Source organism: Staurois parvus, unplaced genomic scaffold (genome assembly GCF_062004578.1).
Source record: "Staurois parvus isolate SC_StPar_1 unplaced genomic scaffold, SC_StPar_1.0 ptg000667l, whole genome shotgun sequence".
NCBI lineage: Eukaryota > Metazoa > Chordata > Amphibia > Anura > Ranidae > Staurois > Staurois parvus.
This window is the reverse complement of record NW_028318463.1, coordinates 1,385,631-1,406,468: the sequence shown is the minus strand read 5'-3', so window position 1 is coordinate 1,406,468 and position 20,838 is coordinate 1,385,631.

Below are 20,838 nucleotides of genomic sequence, written 5' to 3'. Positions count from 1 at the left end.
TTCTGTATGCATGGACTCTGCATAATACCACTTCTCTTATCCTGTATGCTGGGTATAATTCTCAGTATCTGTTCTCATTCTGTATGAATGGACTCTGCATAATACCACTTCTCTTCTACTGCTGGGTATAATTCTCAGTATCTGTTCTCATTCTGTATGCATGGACTCTGCATAATACCACTTCTCTTCTCCAGTATGCCGGGTATAATTCTCAGTATCTGTTCTCATTCTGTATGTATGGACTCTGCATAATACCACTTCTCTTCTCCTGTATGCTGGGTATAATTCTCAGTATCTGTTCTCATTCTTTATGTATGGACTCTGCATAATACCACTTCTCTTCTCCTGTATGCCGGGTATAATTCTCAGTATCTGTTCTCATTCTGTATGCATGGATTCTGCATAATACCACTTCTCTTCTACTGCTGGGTATAATTCTCAGTATCTGTTCTCATTCTGTTTGCATGGATTCTGCATAATACCACTTCTCTTCTACTGCTGGGTATAATTCTCAGTATCTGTTCTCATTCTGTATGCATGGACTCTGCATAATACCACTTCTCTTCTCCTTAATGCTGGGTATAATTCTCAGTATCTGTTCTCATTCTGTATGCATGGACTCTGCATAATACCACTTCTCTTCCCCTGTATGCTGGGTATAATTCTCAGTATCTGTTCTCATTCTGTATGCATCGACTCTGCATAATACCACTTCTCTTCTCCTGTATGCTGGGTATAATTCTCAGTATCTGTTCTCATTCTGTATGCATGGACTCTGCATAATACCACTTCTCTTCTCCTGCTGGGTATAATTCTCAGTATCTGTTCTCATTCTGTATGCATGGACTCTGCATAATACCACTTCTCTTCTCCTGCTGGGTATAATTCTCAGTATCTGTTCTCATTCTTTATGCATGGACTCTGCATAATACCACTTCTTTTCTCCTGTATGCTGGGTATAATTCTCATTATCTGTTCTCATTCTGTTTGCATGGATTCTGCATAATTCCACTCCTCTTCTACTGCTGGGTATAATTCTCAGTATCTGTTCTCATTCTGTATGTATGGACTCTGCATAATACCACTTCTCTTCTCCTGTATGCTGGGTATAATTCTCAGTATCTGTTCTCATTCTGTATGCCTGGATTCTGCATGATGCCACTTCTCTTCTCCTGTATGCTGGGTACAATTCTCAGTATCTGTTCTCATTCTGTATGTATGGATTCTGCATAATACCACTTCTCTTCTCTTGTATGCTGGGTATAATTCTCAGTATCTGTTCTCATTCTGTATGCATGGACTCTGTATAATACCACTTCTCTTCTCCTGTATGCTGGGTATAATTCTCAGTATCTGTTCTCATTCTGTATGTATGGACTCTGCATAATACCACTTCTCTTCTCCTGTATGCTGGGTATAATTCTCAGTATCTGTTCTCATTCTGTATGTATGGACTCTGCATAATACCACTTCTCTTCTCCAGTATGCCGGGTATAATTCTCAGTATCTGTTCTCATTCTTTATGTATGGAATCTGCATAATACCACTTCTCTTTTCCTGTATGCTGGGTATAATTCTCAGTATCTGTTCTCATTCTGTATGCATGGACTCTGCATAATACCACTTCTCTTCTCCTGTATGCTGGGTATAATTCTCAGTATCTGTTCTCATTCTGTATGTATGGACTCTGCATAATACCACTTCTCTTCTCCTGTATGCTGGGTATAATTCTCAGTATCTGTTCTCATTCTGTATGCATGGACTCTGCATAATACCACTTCTCTTCCCCTGTATGCTGGGTATAATTCTCAGTATCTGTTCTCATTCTGTATGCATGGACTCTGCATAATACCACTTCTCTTCCCCTGTATGCTGGGTATAATTCTCAGTATCTGTTCTCATTCTGTATGCATGGACTCTGCATAATACCACTTCTCTTCTACTGCTGGGTATAATTCTCAGTATCTGTTCTCATTCTGTATGCATGGACTCTGCATAATACCACTTCTCTTCTCCTGCTGGGTATAATTCTCAGTATCTGTTCTCATTCTGTATGTATGGATTCTGCATAATACCACTTCTTTTCACCTGTATGCTGGGTATAATTCTCAGTATCTGTTCTCATTCTTTATGCATGGACTCTGCATGATGCCACTTCTCTTCTCCTGTATGCTGGGTATAATTCTCAGTATCTGTTCTCATTCTGTATGCATGGACTCTGCATAATACCACTTCTCTTCTCCTGTATGCTGGGTATCATTCTCAGTATCTGTTCTCATTCTGTATGCATGGAGTCTGCATAATACCACTTCTCTTCTCCTGTATGCTAGGTATCATTCTCAGTATCTGTTCTCATTGTGTATGTATGGACTCTGCATAATACCACTTCTCTTCTCCTGTATGCTGGATATAATTCTCAGTATCTGTTATCATTCTGTATGTATGGGCTCTGCATAATACCACTTCTCTTCTCCTGTATGCTGCGTATAATTCTCAGTATCTGTTCTCATTCTGTATGCATGGACTCTGCATAATACCACTTCTCTTCTCCTGCTGGGTATAATTCTCAGTATCTGTTCTCATTCTGTATGCATGGACTCTGCATAATACCACTTCTCTTCTCCTGCTGGGTATAATTCTCAGTATCTGTTCTCATTCTGTATGCATGGACTCTGCATAATACCACTTCTCTTCTCCTGTATGCCGGGTATAATTCTCTGTATCTGTTCTCATTCTGTATGCCTGGATTCTGCATGATGCCACTTCTCTTCTCCTGTATGCTGGGTATAATTCTCAGTATCTGTTATCATTCTGTATGTATGGGCTCTGCATAATACCACTTCTCTTCTCCTGTATGCTGGGTATAATTCTCAGTATCTGTTCTCATTCTGTATGTATGGACTCTGCATAATACCACTTCTCTTCTCCTGTATGCTGGGTTTAATTCTCAGTATCTGTTCTCATTCTGTATGCATGGACTCTGCATAATACCTCTTCTCTTCTCCTGTATGCTGGGTATAATTTTCAGTATCTGTTCTCATTCTGTATGCATAGATTCTGCATAATACCACTTCTCTTCTACTGCTGGGCATAATTCTCAGTATCTGTTCTCATTCTGTATGTATGGACTCTGCATAATACCACTTCTCTTCTACTGCTGGGCATAATTCTCAGTATCTGTTCTCATTCTGTATGCATGGACTCTGCATAATACCACTTCTCTTATCCTGTATGCTGGGTATAATTCTCAGTATCTGTTCTCATTCTGTATGCATGGACTCTGCATAATACCACTTCTCTTCTCCTGTATGCTGGGTATAGTTCTCAGTATCTGTTCTCATTCTGTATGTATGGACTCTGCATAATACCACTTCTCTTCTCCTGTATGCTGGGTATAATTCTCAGTATCTGTTATCATTCTGTATGCATGGACTCTGCATAATACCACTTCTCTTCTCCTGTATGCCGGGTATAATTCTCAGTATCTGTTCTCATTCTTTATGTATTGACTCTGCATAATACCACTTCTCTTCTCCTGTATGCCGGGTATAATTCTCAGTATCTGTTCTCATTCTGTATGCATGGATTCTGCATAATACCACTTCTCTTTTACTGCTGGGTATAATTCTCAGTATCTGTTCTCATTCTGTTTGCATGGATTCTGCATAATACCACTTCTCTTCTACTGCTGGGTATAATTCTCAGTATCTGTTCTCATTCTGTATGCCTGGATTCTGCATAATACCACTTCTCTTCTCCTGTATGCTGGGTATAATTCTCAGTATCTGTTCTCATTCTGTATGTATGGACTCTCTATAATACCACTTCTCTTCTCCTGTATGCTGGGTATAATTCTCAGTATCTGTTCTCATTCTGTATGCATGGACTCTGCATAATACCACTTCTCTTCTCCTGTATGCTGGGTATAATTCTCAGTATCTATTCTCATTCTGTATGCATGGACTCTGCATAATACCACTTCTCTTCTCCTGCTGGGTATAATTCTCAGTATCTGTTCTCATTCTGTATGCATGGATTCTGCATAATACCACTTCTCTTCTACGGCTGGGTATAATTCTCAGTATCTGTTCTCATTCTGTATGTATGGACTCTGCATAATACCACTTCTCTTCTCCAGTATGCCGGGTATAATTCTCAGTATCTCTTCTCATTCTGTATGTATGGACTCTGCATAATACCACTTCTCTTCTACTGCTGGGTATAATTCTCAGTATCTGTTCTCATTCTGTATGCATGGATTCTGCATAATACCACTTCTCTTCTCCTGCTGGGTATAATTCTCAGTATCTGTTCTCATTCTGTATGCATGGACTCTGCATAATACCACTTCTCTTCTCCTGCTGGGTATAATTCTCAGTATCTGTTCTCATTCTGTATGCATGGACTCTGCATAATACCACTTCTCTTCTCCTGCTGGGTATAATTCTCAGTGTCTGTTCTCATTCCAGACATGGATAGCAGAGCGCAGAGCGATGTCAGCAGAAGACGCATTTTATTCAACATAACATAATCCTCCACTTCCATCTCAATACAGGAGGATCGGCGCAGTGATGGGCGGAGTCAGAAGCTCCCAGGATGCCCCATGATGACAGGTGGAGGAGGAGGAGATCTGGGATCACATACAGCTCTGCAGCAGAGCTTCAGCTTGAAGTTGGTATTTGGGAGCAGCCAGTAAATGTAAAAACTAAATGGTGGGAAAGAGTGTGAGAAGCTGCGGCCGGGTCACAGTTAAAACAAAAGTTAAGATTTGTCAAAAAAACTTTTAAAAAAAAAGGAATTTATTTAAAAAACACAAAGGATGTTTGAACTTTTAAGGAATACTAAAAACAGAATTCAGTAAATATGGTGTATCCCGGGTGTTTTTTACAAGGAGAATGTAATCCCCTGGTGTCCAACCTACAAGCCTAGGGGCCGCTTGCAGCCCCTAGGGCCCCTGCATGCCGCCCCTAGGGCCCCTGCATGCCCTAATCTGTGTTTCCCTATTGTACTGTTATAGTAATGATTTCTAGCAGTCTCATGTAATACTGTATTTGAGCGCAGGGTTCTCATTCTGTATGTATGGACTCTGCATGATGCCACTTCTCTTCTCCTGTATGCTAGGTATAATTCTCAGTATCTGTTATCATTCTGTATGCATGGACTCTGCATGATGCCACTTCTCTTCTCCTGTATGCTGGGTATAATTCTCAGTATCTGTTCTCATTCTGTATGTATGGGCTCTGCATAATACCACTTCTCTTCTCCTGTATGCTGGGTATCATTCTCAGTATCTGTTCTCATTCTGTATGCATGGACTCTGCATAATACCACTTCTCTTCTCCTGCTGGGTATAATTCTCAGTATCTGTTCTCATTCTGTATGCATGGACTCTGCATAATACCACTTCTCTTCTCCTGCTGGGCATAATTCTCAGTATCTGTTCTCATTCTGTATGCATGGACTCTGTATAATACCACTTCTCTTCTCCTGTATGCTGGGTATAATTCTCAGTATCTGTTCTCATTCTGTATGCATGGACTCTGCATGATGCCACTTCTCTTCTCCTGTATGCTGGGTATAATTCTCAGTATCTGTTCTCATTCTGTATGCATGGACTCTGCATAATACCACTTCTCTTCTCCTGTATGCTGGGTATCATTCTCAGTATCTGTTCTCATTCTGTATGCATGGACTCTGCATAATACCACTTCTCTTCTCCTGCTGGGTATAATTCTCAGTATCTGTTCTCATTCTGTATGCATGGACTCTGCATGATACCACTTCTCTTCTCCTGCTGGGTATAATTCTCAGTATCTGTTCTCATTCTGTATGTATGGACTCTGCATAATACCACTTCTCTTCTACTGCTGGGCATAATTCTCAGTATCTGTTCTCATTCTGTATGCATGGACTCTGCATAATACCACTTCTCTTCTACTGCTGGGTATAATTCTCAGTATCTGTTCTCATTCTGTATGTATGGACTCTGCATAATACCACTTCTCTTCTCCTGTATGCTGGGTATAATTCTCAGTATCTGTTCTCATTCTTTATGTATGGACTCTGCATAATATCACTTCTCTTTTCCTGTATGCTGGGTATAATTCTCAGTATCTGTTCTCATTCTGTATGCATGGACTCTGCATAATACCACTTCTCTTCTCCTGTATGCTGGGTATAATTCTCAGTATCTGTTCTCATTCTGTATGCATGTACTCTGCATAATACCACTTCTCTTCTCCTGTATGCTGGGTATAATTCTCAGTATCTGTTTTCATTCTGTATGCATGGATTGTGCATAATACCTCTTCTCTTCTATTGCTGGGTATAATTCTCAGTATCTGTTCTCATTCTGTATGCATGGACTCTGCATAATACCACTTCTCTTCTACTGCTGGGTGTAATTCTCAGTATCTGTTTTCATTCTGTATGCCTGGATTCTGCATGATGCCACTTCTCTTCTCCTGTATGCTGGGTATAATTCTCAGTATCTGTTCTCATTCTGTATGCATGGACTCTGCATAATACCACTTCTCTTCTCCTGTATGCTGGGTATCATTCTCAGTATCTGTTCTCATTCTGTATGCATGGACTCTGCATAATACCACTTCTCTTCTCCTGCTGGGTATAATTCTCAGTATCTGTTCTCATTCTGTATGCATGGACTCTGCATGATACCACTTCTCTTCTCCTGCTGGGTATAATTCTCAGTATCTGTTCTCATTCTGTATGTATGGACTCTGCATAATACCACTTCTCTTCTACTGCTGGGCATAATTCTCAGTATCTGTTCTCATTCTGTATGCATGGACTCTGTATAATACCACTTCTCTTCTCCTGTATGCTGGGTATAATTCTCAGTATCTGTTCTCATTCTGTATGTATGGACTCTGCATAATACCACTTCTCTTCTCCTGTATGCTGGGTATAATTCTCAGTATCTGTTCTCATTCTGTATGCATGGACTCTGCATAATACCACTTCTCTTCTACTGCTGGGTATAATTCTCAGTATCTGTTCTCATTCTGTATGCATGGACTCTGCATAATACCACTTCTCTTTTCCTGTATGCTGGGTATAATTCTCAGTATCTGTTCTCATTCTGTATGCATGGACTCTGCATAATACCACTTCTCTTCTCCTGTATGCTGGGTATAATTCTCAGTATCTGTTCTCATTCTGTATGCATGGACTCTGCATAATACCACTTCTCTTCTCCTGCTGGGTATAATTCTCAGTATCTGTTCTCATTCTGTATGTATGGACTCTGCATAATACCACTTCTCTTCTACTGCTGGGCATAATTCTCAGTATCTGTTCTCATTCTGTATGCATGGACTCTGTATAATACCACTTCTCTTCTCCTGTATGCTGGGTATAATTCTCAGTATCTGTTCTCATTCTGTATGCATGGACTCTGCATAATACCACTTCTCTTCTCCTGTATGCTGGGTATAATTCTCAGTATCTGTTCTCATTCTGTATGCATGGACTCTGCATAATACCACGTCTCTTCTCCTGCTGGGTATAATTCTCAGTATCTGTTCTCATTCTGTATGCATGGACTCTGTATAATACCACTTCTCTTCTCCTGCTGGGTATAATTCTCAGTATCTGTTCTCATTCTGTATGTATGGATTCTGCATAATACCACTTCTCTTCTCTTGTATGCTGGGTATAATTCTCAGTATCTGTTCTCATTCTGTATGCATGGACTCTGCATAATACCACTTCTATCCTCCTGTATGCTGGGTATAATTCTCAGTATCTGTTCTCATTCTGTATGCATGGATTCTGCATAATACCACTTCTCTTCTCCTTTATGCTGGGTATAATTCTCAGTATCTGTTCTCATTCTGTATGAATGGACTCTGCATAATACCACTTCTCTTCTCCTTTATGCTGGGTATAATTCTCAGTATCTGTTCTCATTCTGTATGCATGGACTCTGCATAATACCACTTCTCTTCTCCTGTATGCTGGGTATAATTCTCAGTATCTGTTCTCATTCTGTATGCATGGACTCTGCATAATACCACTTCTCTTCTCCTGCTGGGTATAATTCTCAGTATCTGTTCTCATTCTGTATGCATGGACTCTGTATAATACCACTTCTCTTCTCCTGCTGGGTATAATTCTCAGTATCTGTTCTCATTCTGTATGCATGGACTCTGCATAATACCACTTCTCTTCTCCTGCTGGGTATAATTCTCAGTATCTGTTCTCATTCTGTATGCATGGACTCTGCATAATACCACTTCTCTTCTCCTGCTGGGTATAATTCTCAGTGTCTGTTCTCATTCCAGACATGGATAGCAGAGCGCAGAGCGATGTCAGCAGAAGACGCATTTTATTCAACATAACATAATCCTCCACTTCCATCTCAATACAGGAGGATCGGCGCAGTGATGGGCGGAGTCAGAAGCTCCCAGGATGCCCCATGATGACAGGTGGAGGAGGAGGAGATCTGGGATCACATACAGCTCTGCAGCAGAGCTTCAGCTTGAAGTTGGTATTTGGGAGCAGCCAGTAAATGTAAAAACTAAATGGTGGGAAAGAGTGTGAGAAGCTGCGGCCGGGTCACAGTTAAAACAAAAGTTAAGATTTGTCAAAAAAACTTTAAAAAAAAAAGGAATTTATTTAAAAAACACAAAGGATGTTTGAACTTTTAAGGAATACTAAAAACAGAATTCAGTAAATATGGTGTATCCCGGGTGTTTTTTACAAGGAGAATGTAATCCCCTGGTGTCCAACCTACAAGCCTAGGGGCCGCTTGCAGCCCCTAGGGCCCCTGCATGCCGCCCCTAGGGCCCCTGCATGCCCTAATCTGTGTTTCCCTATTGTACTGTTATAGTAATGATTTCTAGCAGTCTCATGTAATACTGTATTTGAGCGCAGGGTTCTCATTCTGTATGCATGGACTCTGCATGATGCCACTTCTCTTCTCCTGTATGCTGGGTATAATTCTCAGTATCTGTTCTCATTCTGTATGCATGGACTCTGCATAATACCACTTCTCTTCTCCTGTATGCTGGGTATAATTCTCAGTATCTGTTATCATTCTGTATGTATGGACTCTGCATAATACCACTTCTCTTCTCCTGTATGCTGGGTATAATTCTCAGTATCTGTTCACATTCTGTATGCATGGACTCTGCATAATACCACTTCTCTTCTCCTGTATGCTGGGTATCATTCTCAGTATCTGTTCTCATTCTGTATGCATGGACTCTGCATAATACCACTTCTCTTCTCCTGCTGGGTATAATTCTCAGTATCTGTTCTCATTCTGTATATATGGACTCTGCATAATACCACTTCTCTTCTACTGCTGGGCATAATTCTCAGTATCTGTTCTCATTCTGTATGCATGGACTCTGTATAATACCACTTCTCCTGTATGCTGGGTATAATTCTCAGTATCTGTTCTCATTCTGTATGCATGGACTCTGCATGATGCCACTTCTCTTCTCCTGTATGCTGGGTATAATTCTCAGTATCTGTTCTCATTTTGTATGCATGGACTCTGCATAATACCACTTCTCTTCTCCTGTATGCTGGGTATCATTCTCAGTATCTGTTCTCATTCTGTATGCATGGACTCTGCATAATACCACTTCTCTTCTCCTGTATGCTGGGTATAATTCTCAGTATCTGTTCTCATTCTGTATGCATGGACTCTGCATAATACCACTTCTCTTCTATTGCTGGGTATAATTCTCAGTATCTGTTCTCATTCTGTATGCATGGTCTCTGCATAATACCACTTCTCTTCTACTGCTGGGTATAATTCTCAGTATCTGTTTTCATTCTGTATGCCTGGATTCTGCATGATGCCACTTCTCTTCTCCTGTATGCTGGGTATAATTCTCAGTATCTGTTCTCATTCTGTATGCATGGACTCTGCATGATACCACTTCTCTTCTCCTGCTGGGTATAATTCTCAGTATCTGTTCTCATTCTGTATGTATGGACTCTGCATAATACCACTTCTCTTCTACTGCTGGGCATAATTCTCAGTATCTGTTCTTATTCTGTATGCATGGACTCTGTATAATACCACTTCTCTTCTCCTGTATGCTGGGTATAATTCTCAGTATCTGTTCTCATTCTGTATGTATGGACTCTGCATAATACCACTTCTCTTCTCCTGTATGCTGGGTATAATTCTCAGTATCTGTTCTCATTCTGTATGCATGGACTCTGCATAATACCACTTCTCTTCTACTGCTGGGTATAATTCTCAGTATCTGTTCTCATTCTGTATGCATGGACTCTGCATAATACCACTTCTCTTTTCCTGTATGCTGGGTATAATTCTCAGTATCTGTTCTCATTCTGTATGCATGGACTCTGCATAATACCACTTCTCTTCTCCTGTATGCTGGGTATAATTCTCAGTATCTGTTCTCATTCTGTATGCATGGACTCTGCATAATACCACTTCTCTTCTCCTGCTGGGTATAATTCTCAGTATCTGTTCTCATTCTGTATGTATGGACTCTGCATAATACCACTTCTCTTCTACTGCTGGGCATAATTCTCAGTATCTGTTCTCATTCTGTATGCATGGACTCTGTATAATACCACTTCTCTTCTCCTGTATGCTGGGTATAATTCTCAGTATCTGTTCTCATTCTGTATGCATGGACTCTGCATAATACCACTTCTCTTCTCCTGTATGCTGGGTATAATTCTCAGTATCTGTTCTCATTCTGTATGCATGGACTCTGCATAATACCACTTCTCTTCTACTGCTGGGTATAATTCTCGGTATCTGTTCTCATTCTGTATGCATGGATTCTGCATAATACCTCTTCTCTTCTATTGCTGGGTATAATTCTCAGTATCTGTTCTCATTCTGTATGCATGGACTCTGCATAATACCACTTCTCTTCTACTGCTGGGTATAATTCTCAGTATCTGTTTTCATTCTGTATGCCTGGATTCTGCATGATGCCACTTCTCTTCTCCTGTATGCTGGGTATAATTCTCAGTATCTGTTCTCATTCTGTATGCATGGACTCTGCATAATACCACTTCTCTTCTCCTGTATGCTGGGTATCATTCTCAGTATCTGTTCTCATTCTGTATGCATGGACTTTGCATAATACCACTTCTCTTCTCCTGCTGGGTATAATTCTCAGTATCTGTTCTCATTCTGTATGCATGGACTCTGCATGATACCACTTCTCTTCTCCTGCTGGGTATAATTCTCAGTATCTGTTCTCATTCTGTATGTATGGACTCTGCATAATACCACTTCTCTTCTACTGCTGGGCATAATTCTCAGTATCTGTTCTCATTCTGTATGCATGGACTCTGTATAATTCCACTTCTCTTCTCCTGTATGCTGGGTATAATTCTCAGTATCTGTTCTCATTCTGTATGCCTGGATTCTGCATGATGCCACTTCTCTTCTCCTGTATGCTGGGTATAATTCTCAGTATCTGTTATCATTCTGTATGTATGGGCTCTGCATAATACCACTTCTCTTCTCCTGTATGCTGGGTATAATTCTCAGTATCTGTTCTCATTCTGTATGTATGGACTCTGCATAATACCACTTCTCTTCTCCTGTATGCTGGGTATAATTCTCAGTATCTGTTCTCATTCTCTATGCATGGACTCTGCATAATACCACTTCTCTTCCCCTGTATGCTGGGTATAATTCTCAGTATCTGTTCTCATTCTGTATGCATCGACTCTGCATAATACCACTTCTCTTCTCCTGTATGCTGGGTATCATTCTCAGTATCTGTTCTCATTCTGTATGCATGGACTCTGCATAATACCACTTCTCTTCTCCTGCTGGGTATAATTCTCAGTATCTGTTCTCATTCTCTATGCATGGACTCTGCATAATACCTCTTCTCTTCTCCTGCTGGGTATAATTCTCAGTATCTGTTCTCATTCTGTATGTATGGATTCTGCATAATACCACTTATCTTCTACTGCTGGGTATAATTCTCAGTATCTGTTCTCATTCTGTTTGCATGGACTCTGCATAATACCACTTCTTTTCACCTGTATGCTGGGTATAATTCTCAGTATCTGTTCTCATTCTGTATGTATGGACTCGGCATAATACCACTTCTCTTCTCCTGTATGCCGGGTATGATTCTCAGTATCTGTTCTCATTCTTTATGTATGGATTCTGCATAATACCACCTCTCTTCTACTGCTGGGTATAATTCTCAGTATCTGTTCTCATTCTGTTTGCATGGATTCTGCATAATTCCACTCCTCTTCTACTGCTGGGTATAATTCTCAGTATCTGTTCTCATTCTGTATGTATGGACTCTGCATAATACCACTTCTCTTCTCCTGTATGCTGGGTATAATTCTCAGTATCTGTTCTCATTCTGTATGCCTGGATTCTGCATGATGCCACTTCTCTTCTCCTGTATGCTGGGTATAATTCTCAGTATCTGTTCTCATTCTGTATGTATGGACTCTGCATAATACCACTTCTCTTCTCCTGCTGGGTATAATTCTCAGTATCTGTTCTCATTCTGTATGCATAGACTCTGCATAATACCACTTCTCTTCTCCTGTATGCTGGGTATCATTCTCAGTATCTGTTCTCATTCTGTATGCATGGACTCTGCATAATACCACTTCTCTTCTCCTGCTGGGTATAATTCTCAGTATCTGTTCTCATTCTGTATGCATGGACTCTGCATAATACCACTTCTCTTCTCCTGCTGGGTATAATTCTCATTATCTGTTCTCATTCTGTATGTATGGATTCTGCATAATACCACTTCTCTTCTCTTGTTTGCTGGGTATAATTCTCAGTATCTGTTCTCATTCTGTATGCATGGACTCTGCATAATACTACTTCTCTTCTACTGCTGGGTAAATTTCTCAGTATCTGTTCTCATTCTGTATGCATGGACTCTGCATAATACCACTTCTCTTCTCCAGTATGCCGGGTATAATTCTCAGTATCTGTTCTCATTCTTTATGTATGGAATCTGCATAATACCACTTCTCTTCTCCTGTATGCTGGGTATAATTCTCAGTATCTGTTCTTATTCTGTATATATGGATTCTGCATAATACCTCTTCTCTTCTATTGCTGGGTATAATTCTCAGTATCTGTTCTCATTCTGTATGCATGGACTCTGCATAATACCACTTCTCTTCTCCTGCTGGGTATAATTCTCAGTATCTGTTCTCATTCTGTATGCATGGACTCTGCATAATACCACTTCTCTTCTACTGCTGGGTATAATTCTCAATATCTGTTCTCATTCTGTATGCCTGGATTCTGCATAATACCACTTCTCTTCTCCTGTATGCTGGGTATAATTCTCAGTATCTGTTCTCATTGTGTATGTATGGACTCTGCATAATACCACTTCTCTTCTCCTGCTGGGTATAATTCTCAGTATCTGTTCTCATTCTGTATGCATGGACTCTGCAAAATACCACTTCTCTTCTCCTGCTGGGTATAATTCTCAGTATCTGTTCTCATTCTGTATGTATGGACTCTGCATAATACCACTTCTCTTCTCCTGTATGCTGGGTATAATTCTCAGTATCTGTTCTCATTCTGTATGCATGGACTCTGCATAATACCACTTCTCTTCTCCTGTATGCTGGGTATAATTCTCAGTATCTGTTCTCATTCTGTATGTATGGACTCTGCATAATACCACTTCTCTTCCCCTGTATGCTGGGTATAATTCTCAGTATCTGTTCTCATTCTGTATGCATGGACTCTGCATAATACCACTTCTCTTCCCCTGTATGCTGGGTATAATTCTCAGTATCTGTTCTCATTCTGTATGCATGGACTCTGCATAATACCACTTCTCTTCCCCTGTATGCTGGGTATAATTCTCAGTATCTGTTCTCATTGTGTATGTATGGACTCTGCATAATACCACTTCTCTTCTCCTGCTGGGTATAATTCTCAGTATCTGTTCTCATTCTGTATGCATGGACTCTGCAAAATACCACTTCTCTTCTCCTGCTGGGTATAATTCTCAGTATCTGTTCTCATTCTGTATGTATGGACTCTGCATAATACCACTTCTCTTCTACTGCTGGGCATAATTCTCAGTATCTGTTCTCATTCTGTATGCATGGACTCTGTATAATACCACTTCTCTTCTCATGTATGCTGGGTATAATTCTCAGTATCTGTTCTCATTCTGTATGCCTGGATTCTGCATGATGCCACTTCTCTTCTCCTGTATGCTGGGTATAATTCTCAGTATCTGTTCTCATTCTGTATGTATGGACTCTGCATAATACCACTTCTCTTCTCCTGCTGGGTATAATTCTCAGTATCTGTTCTCATTCTGTATGCATAGACTCTGCATAATACCACTTCTCTTCTCCTGTATGCTGGGTATCATTCTCAGTATCTGTTCTCATTCTGTATGCATGGACTCTGCATAATACCACTTCTCTTCTCCTGCTGGGTATAATTCTCAGTATCTGTTCTCATTCTGTATGCATGGACTCTGCATAATACCACTTCTCTTCTCCTGCTGGGTATAATTCTCATTATCTGTTCTCATTCTGTATGTATGGATTCTGCATAATACCACTTCTCTTCTCTTGTTTGCTGGGTATAATTCTCAGTATCTGTTCTCATTCTGTATGCATGGACTCTGCATAATACTACTTCTCTTCTACTGCTGGGTAAATTTCTCAGTATCTGTTCTCATTCTGTATGCATGGACTCTGCATAATACCACTTCTCTTCTCCAGTATGCCGGGTATAATTCTCAGTATCTGTTCTCATTCTTTATGTATGGAATCTGCATAATACCACTTCTCTTCTCCTGTATGCTGGGTATAATTCTCAGTATCTGTTCTTATTCTGTATATATGGATTCTGCATAATACCTCTTCTCTTCTATTGCTGGGTATAATTCTCAGTATCTGTTCTCATTCTGTATGCATGGACTCTGCATAATACCACTTCTCTTCTCCTGCTGGGTATAATTCTCAGTATCTGTTCTCATTCTGTATGCATGGACTCTGCATAATACCACTTCTCTTCTACTGCTGGGTATAATTCTCAATATCTGTTCTCATTCTGTATGCCTGGATTCTGCATAATACCACTTCTCTTCTCCTGTATGCTGGGTATAATTCTCAGTATCTGTTCTCATTCTGTATGTATGGACTCTGCATAATACCACTTCTCTTCTCCTGTATGCTGGGTATAATTCTCAGTATCTGTTCTCATTCTGTATGCATGGACTCTGCATAATACCACTTCTCTTCTCCTGTATGCTGGGTATAATTCTCAGTATCTGTTCTCATTCTGTATGTATGGACTCTGCATAATACCACTTCTCTTCCCCTGTATGCTGGGTATAATTCTCAGTATCTGTTCTCATTCTGTATGCATGGACTCTGCATAATACCACTTCTCTTCCCCTGTATGCTGGGTATAATTCTCAGTATCTGTTCTCATTCTGTATGCATGGACTCTGCATAATACCACTTCTCTTCTTCTGCTGGGTATAATTCTCAGTATCTGTTCTCATTCTGTATGTATGGATTCTGCATAATACCACTTCTTTTCACCTGTATGCTGGGTATAATTCTCAGTATCTGTTCTCATTCTTTATGCATGGACTCTGCATATTACCACTTCTCTTCTCCTGTATGCTGGGTATAATTCTCAGTATCTGTTCTCATTCTGTATGCATGGATTCTGCATAATACCACTTCTCTTCTACTGCTGGGTATAATTCTCAGTATCTGTTCTCATTCTGTATGCATGGACTCTGCATAATACCACTTCTCTTCCCCTGTATGCTGGGTATAATTCTCAGTATCTGTTATCATTCTGTATGCATGGACTCTGCATAATACCACTTCTCTTCTCCTGTATGCTGGGTATAATTCTCAGTATCTGTTCTCATTCTGTATGCATGGACTCTGCATAATACCACTTCTCTTCTCCTGTATGCTGGTTATCATTCTCAGTATCTGTTCTCATTCTGTATGCATGGACTCTGCATAATACCACTTCTCTTCTCCTGCTGGGTATAATTCTCAGTATCTGTTCTCATTCTGTATGCATGGACTCTGTATAATACCACTTCTCTTCTCCTGCTGGGTATAATTCTCAGTATCTGTTCTCATTCTGTATGTATGGATTCTGCATAATACCACTTCTCTTCTCTTGTATGCTGGGTATAATTCTCAGTATCTGTTCTCATTCTGTATGCATGGACTCTGCATAATACCACTTCTATTCTCCTGTATGCTGGGTATAATTCTCAGTATCTGTTCTCATTCTGTATGCATGGATTCTGCATAATACCACTTCTCTTCTCCTTTATGCTGGGTATAATTCTCAGTATCTGTTCTCATTCTGTATGCATGGACTCTGCATAATACCACTTCTCTTCTCCTGTATGCTGGGTATAATTCTCAGTATCTGTTCTCATTCTGTATGCATGGACTCTGCATAATACCACTTCTCTTCTCCTGCTGGGTATAATTCTCAGTATCTGTTCTCATTCTGTATGCATGGACTCTGCATAATACCACTTCTCTTCTCCTTTATGCTGGGTATAATTCTCAGTATCTGTTCTCATTCTGTATGCATGGACTCTGCATAATACCACTTCTCTTCTCCTGTATGCTGGGTATAATTCTCAGTATCTGTTCTCATTCTGTATGCATGGACTCTGCATAATACCACTTCTCTTCTCCTGCTGGGTATAATTCTCAGTATCTGTTCTCATTCTGTATGTATGGACTCTGCATAATACCACTTCTATTCTCCTGTATGCTGGGTATAATTCTCAGTATCTGTTCTCATTCTGTATGCATGGACTCTGCATAATACCACTTCTATTCTCCTGTATGCTGAGTATAATTCTCAGTATCTGTTCTCATTCTGTATGCATGGATTCTGCATAATACCACTTCTCTTCTCCTGCTGGGTATAATTCTCAGTATCTGTTCTCATTCTCTATGCATGGACTCTGCATAATACCTCTTCTCTTCTCCTGCTGGGTATAATTCTCAGTATCTGTTCTCATTCTGTTTGCATGGACTCTGCATAATACCACTTCTTTTCTCCTGTATGCTGGGTATAATTCTCAGTATCTGTTCTCATTCTGTATGTATGGATTCTGCATAATACCACTTCTCTTCTACTGCTGGGTATAATTTTCAGTATCTGTTCTCATTCTGTTTGCATGGACTCTGCATAATTCCACTCCTCTTCTACTGCTGGGTATAATTCTCAGTATCTGTTCTCATTCTGTATGTATGGACTCTGCATAATACCACTTCTCTTCTCCTGCTGGGTATAATTCTCAGTATCTGTTCTCATTCTGTATGCATAGACTCTGCATAATACCACTTGTCTTCCCCTGTATGCTGGGTATAATTCTCAGTATCTGTTCTCATTCTGTATGTATGGACTCTGCATAATACCACTTCTCTTCTCCTGTATGCTGGGTATAATTCTCAGTATCTGTTCTCATTCTGTATGCATGGATTCTGCATAATACCACTTCTCTTCTACTGCTGGGTATAATTCTCAGTATCTGTTCTCATTCTGTTTGCATGGATTCTGCATAATACCACTTCTCTTCTACTGCTGGGTATAATTCTCAGTATCTGTTCTCATTCTGTATGCCTGGATTCTGCATGATGCCACTTCTCTTCTCCTGTATGCTGGGTATAATTCTCAGTATCTGTTATCATTCTGTATGTATGGGCTCTGCATAATACCACTTCTCTTCTCCTGTATGCTGGGTATAATTCTCAGTATCTGTTCTCATTCTGTATGTATGGACTCTGCATAATACCACTTCTCTTCTCCTTCTGGTTTTAATTCTCAGTATCTGTTCTCATTCTGTATGCATGGACTCTGCATAATACCACTTCTCTTCTCCTGTATGCTGGGTATAATTCTCAGTATCTGTTCTCATTCTGTATGCATGGACTCTGCATAATACCACTTCTCTTCTCCTGCTGGGTATAATTCTCAGTATCTGTTCTCATTCTGTATGCATGGACTCTGCATAATACCACTTCTCTTCTCCTGCTGGGTATAATTCTCAGTATCTGTTCTCATTCTGTATGTATGGACTCTGCATAATACCACTTCTATTCTCCTGTATGCTGAGTATAATTCTCAGTATCTGTTCTCATTCTGTATGCATGGACTCTGCATAATGCCACTTCTCTTCTCCTGTATGCTGAGTATAATTCTCAGTATCTGTTCTCATTCTGTATGTATGGATTCTGCATAATACCACTTCTCTTCTCCTGTATGCTGGGTATAATTCTCAGTATCTGTTCTCATTCTGTATGCATGGACTCTGCATAATACCACTTCTCTTCTCCTGTATGCTGGGTATAATTCTCAGTATCTGTTCTCATTCTGTATGCATGGACTCTGCATAATACCACTTCTCTTCTCCTGCTGGGTATAATTCTCAGTATCTGTTCTCATTCTGTATGCATGGACTCTGCATAATACCACTTCTCTTCTCCTGCTGGGTATTATTCTCAGTATCTGTTCTCATTCTGTATGTATGGACTCTGCATTATACCACTTCTATTCTCCTGTATGCTGAGTATAATTCTCAGTATCTGTTCTCATTCTGTATGCATGGACTCTGCATAATGCCACTTCTCTTCTCCTGTATGCTGAGTATAATTCTCAGTATCTGTTCTCATTCTGTATGTATGGACTCTGCATAATACCACTTCTCTTCTCCTGTATGCTGGGTATAATTCTCAGTATCTGTTCTCATTCTGTATGCATGGACTCTGCATAATACCACTTCTCTTCTCCTGTATGCCGGGTATAATTCTCAGTATCTGTTCTCATTCTGTATGCATGGACTCTGCATAATACCACTTCTCTTCTCCTGCTGGGTATAATTCTCAGTATCTATTCTCATTCTCTATGCATGGACTCTGCATAATACCACTTCTCTTCTCCTGCTGGGTATAATTCTCAGTATCTGTTCTCATTCTCTATGCATGGACTCTGCATAATACCTCTTCTCTTCTCCTACTGGGTATAATTCTCAGTATCTGTTCTCATTCTGTATGTATGGATTCTGCATAATACCACTTATCTTCTACTGCTGGGTATAATTCTCAGTATCTGTTCTCATTCTGTTTGCATGGACTCTGCATAATACCACTTCTTTTCTCCTGTATGCTGGGTATAATTCTCAGTATCTGTTCTCATTCTGTATGTATGGATTCTGCATAATACCACTTCTCTTCTACTGCTGGGTATAATTCTCAGTATCTGTTTTCATTCTGTTTGCATGGATTCTGCATAATTCCACTCCTCTTCTACTGCTGGGTATAATTCTCAGTATCTGTTCTCATTCTGTATGTATGGACTCTGCATAATACCACTTCTCTTCTCCTGTATGCTGGGTATAATTCTCAGTATCTGTTCTCATTCTGTATGCCTGGATTCTGCATGATGCCACTTCTCTTCTCCTGTATGCTGGGTATAATTCTCAGTATCTGTTCTCATTCTGTATGTATGGACTCTGCATAATACCACTTCTCTTCTCCTGTATGCTGGGTATAATTCTCAGTATCTGTTCTCATTCTGTATGCATGGACTCTGCATAATACCACTTCTCTTCTCCTGCTGGGTATAATTCTCAGTATCTGTTCTCATTCTGTATGCATGGACTCTGCATAATACCACTTCTCTTCTCCTGCTGGGTATAATTCTCAGTATCTGTTCTCATTCTGTATGCATGGACTCTGCATAATACCACTTCTCTTCTACTGCTGGGCATAATTCTCAGTATCTGTTCTCATTCTGTATGCCTGGATTCTGTATAATACCACTTCTCTTCTACTGCTGGGCATAATTCTCAGTATCTGTTCTCATTCTGTATGCATGGACTCTGTATAATACCACTTCTCTTCTCCTGTATGCTGAGTATAATTCTCAGTATCTGTTCTCATTCTATATGTATGGACTCTGCATAATACCACTTCTCTTCTCCTGTATGCTGGGTATAATTCTCAGTATCTGTTCTCATTCTGTATGTATGGACTCTGCATAATACCACTTCTCTTCTCCTGCTGGGTATAATTCTCAGTATCTGTTCTCATTCTGTATGCATAGACTCTGCATAATACCACTTCTCTTCCCCTGTATGCTGGGTATAATTCTCAGTATCTGTTCTCATTCTGTATGTATGGACTCTGCATAATACCACTTCTCTTCTCCTGCTGGGTATAATTCTCAGTATCTGTTCTCATTCTGTATGTATGGACTCTGCATAATACCACTTCTCTTCTCCTGTATGCTGGGTTTAATTCTCAGTATCTGTTCTCATTCTGTATGCATGGACTCTGCATAATACCACTTCTCTTCTCCTGTATGCTGGGTATAATTCTCAGTATCTGTTCTCATTCTGTATGCATGGACTCTGCATAATACCACTTCTCTTCTCCTGCTGGGTATAATTCTCAGTATCTGTTCTCATTCTGTATGCATGGACTCTGCATAATACCACTTCTCTTCTCCTGCTGGGTATAATTCTCAGTATCTGTTCTCATTCTCTATGCATGGACTCTGCATAATACCACTTCTCTTCTCCTGCTGGGTATAATTCTCAGTATCTGTTCTCATTCTCTATGCATGGACTCTGCATAATACCTCTTCTCTTCTCCTGCTGGGTATAATTCTCAGTATCTGTTCTCATTCTGTATGTATGGATTCTGCATAATACCACTTCTCTTCTACTGCTGGGTATAATTCTCAGTATCTGTTCTCATTCTGTTTGCATGGATTCTGCATAATTCCACTCCTCTTCTACTGCTGGGTATAATTCTCAGTATCTG